Genomic DNA, 3445 nt, shown 5'->3' with positions numbered 1-3445 from the left:
ATCACCCGTAGTCCACAACTCAATAGACTGAGTGCCCTTCGGGCATATATTCTCAATTCAACGATATTAACACAACCTTCATACTTGGTTCAAGTCTTCAATCAATCAAGTGACTAACTGCCATACTTACACACTCTTCCTGTCGGGACACCCTCCCACAACCTACCATTACAGATAACTGGGTCGTACCTCCAAACCATCGGTCGCACTAACGCTGAAAAGCGATCAAGAATTATCAACCAGGATGCAAAGCCTTTTCACAAAACACCGTTCTCAGGTGACGCTGAAGACAATACCGACTTACCTTAAACGTCGAAACTGCTTCCCTGCTCATCCGAGCTCGTGACATCCTTGTCCATACCGAACTGTTACCTCTATCTTCACTTCAAATTCCATACCACTCATTGCACCCAACATGCCAACATACGATAGGACACGCTTTTCATCAAAGCTTCGAAACCACTATTAGATTAACACTTCATCATATAAAACTTTCCACTTAACTCATTTCAGGAGAACAATAGCAACACACAGGTGAATTCTCATAAACGTAGAATATGCAAATCTCTAAGTAGTGGTCTAACCCACCATAACCCTTTCGGGATCCGCCTACACGTAACATGCCCATAACAATGGAATACTCTTGAATAACATCAATTACGACGGACGACAGGCCTCACCTGTACCGCTACAAATCACACGCGTAACTTGATCATGCTGAAGGAATTGATCTCTACCACCAATATGCCATCAGATATATGGCTAACCAATCCATATTCTTTCGACTTACCCTGATTCCTTAGGAATAATGGTAACTGCATTCAACATATAACACCATCCATCTGCACTCATCCCGAGTGACTTTGAATCACGAGACCATGCTGTCTCACATCCCACGAACTATTTCGTACCTTCCAACTGCTACATCGCAAGTCAAAACATCATAAAATATTCTACGATTCCGAGCAATTGCATGCACCTTCCTGATAGTGCTACATAGAAGCCCACAATTTATATAGAAAAATTACACATCTTGACCTCTCCCAATGGAGGCTCAGTTTCTAATCACATATACAAATTTAAGATACCCAATTGTCATATGTAGAATCTCGACCACATTAGTACCATTCTCGAGAGTCATTTACTCTATTTAACTACATTTAGCCTGATCAAATGAACAGAACCACCCGTGCCTCGTTAGCACTCTGACACCGCAGGATATGACCTCATCACAATACAAGCAAGCATCTTCCTGCTCTATGCACCGAGCATTCTTTACCAACAACAGCTTAAGACATCCTGTGATTCTCACACATCTACGAAGCACCATTAACCTTTGTCAAAATTTTGCTTCACTCGTGCCATCCTCGGCTCAATTTCCGCAACCAGAACTGATTCGCCAGCAAGCCTCAAACCGGAACCAACATAGCACATAACCGTACAATTAGCTAATTAATAGCAAACTCCCCAACTTGGCTCGAAGCCATAGATCAAGACACTCCCAACAACTCATAATGCACATACTCCGTTGCTGCCTTAATACCATAGTGAGATTAAACTCAATCCTTCATAAGCTTGTGGAAACACAAATCATCTAGAAATTTTTAATTCTTCTGCAAATCTCGCATTCAATCACACAACAGTTAAGCCCACTCTCTAGGCGATCCAATTTAGATGTCAACACATTTTCTTCACTTGTAAATGAGATCTTCTAATAGATAACATAAGGATCACACAACTTTAGAACACTCCGCAGGAGATGACCCACCTGCTTTGCCTCCAACTACCATTTTTGTATACTTTCCACCGTCCTAATCTGTACGCAGTCGCTTAGTCTTCCTGAGTCTGAACTCATACCGCAACATAAAATTTTTACTTCACTCTCAACTGGAAACATGAAAAGATTCTTCACGCGCCCATAACTCAGAGCTATACCTCGAATCACGATGGAAATTCAAACACCTAATAGTTCTTCTATCATCCAGTAGACCTTCCTCATCGCTTCCAAGTCACGTAGATACATCTCGCAGTACTAACATACTCATCATATAGTTATCCAGCCGTCACTTCCACTAATAGGCACAATACCGAACATATAGGTTCAAACACTTGTTCACTCAGTCAGCACCTCGGTGCTCAAGCCATAGGCAAAGATCCGGCCTCAAGTCCTCCAGACTGGCCCAACATAAACTCACAGAGATTACATCTCGCCCCTCGATCGGGGAATCACAAGCCATCAAGGCATATCTGACACTGAGCGCTCGTTCGCGCATACGAACACGTGGAAGGAATTTCAAGAGTTACTTTTCAAGCTAAATCAGGGACGCACGATAAGAATTCAAGAATGTGAAGTTTTCCTAAAGGTTCTGCAGCCTCCCGAGGATAAGTACAGACGTCTCCGTACCGATCCACGAGACTCTACTAAACCGGCTCATGACTCGCGAGACCAAGTAACCTAGGCTCTGATACCAACTTGTCACGACCCCAACCCCGGTCGTGATAGCGCCCAACACACTGCTAGGCAAGCCCGACCAATTCCATAACTTTAACCATTTATACAACTCATGAATTACTTAACCTGGATGAATTACTAAATCACAATACTGAATATCTGAAATAAAGTTAAAACATGTGGAAAACCCAAGTAGAAATACTACTACACAGCCCGAAGAATCCGGTGTCACAAGTTTGAGCCTCTAATACACGCGTGTCAACCTACTACATATTGCTCTAAAGAAATGCAGAAATAAAGCAAATAGGTTAGATGGGAAGATCAGGACTGCGGACGTCATGCAGCTACCTTGATGCTCCCGGATGTGATGCTCAACAGAGAAAAGTCTCACTCAGCCTCAGTGGGTGCACCTGAATCTGCACACAAGGTGCAGGGAGTAAAGTGAGTACTTCCAACTCAGAGAGTAATAAACATAAATAAGGGTTGAGAGTAAGAAATCCTGGATAGGCACAATGTAAGCTATAATTACAGCAGTTTAATCCAGATAATGTAGGCACAATATATATATATATATATACTTACGCTATACTATGCACTGGGTATAAGTGTATTAGGTAATACTGCATCGAATATAGCTTAAATATATATATATATATATATACACTTACGCTATACTATGCACTAAGTATAAGTGCATTAGGTAATACTGTATCAAATATAGGTTATATATATATATATATATATATATACTTACGCTATACTATGCATTGAGTATAAGTGTATTAGGTAATACTGCATCGAATACAGCTTAAATATATATATATATATATATATACACTTACGCTGTACTATGCACTAAGTATAAGTGCATTAGGTAATACTGTATCGAATATAGGTTTATATATATATATATATATATATATATATATATATATATATATATATATATATATATATATATATATATATATATATATATATATATATATATAT

The sequence above is a fragment of the Nicotiana attenuata genome, unplaced genomic scaffold (genome assembly GCF_001879085.1).
Source record: "Nicotiana attenuata strain UT unplaced genomic scaffold, NIATTr2, whole genome shotgun sequence".
Taxonomy (NCBI): domain Eukaryota; kingdom Viridiplantae; phylum Streptophyta; class Magnoliopsida; order Solanales; family Solanaceae; genus Nicotiana; species Nicotiana attenuata.
The sequence above is the reverse complement of the archived record's forward strand: the minus strand, read 5'-3'. Positions refer to the sequence as shown.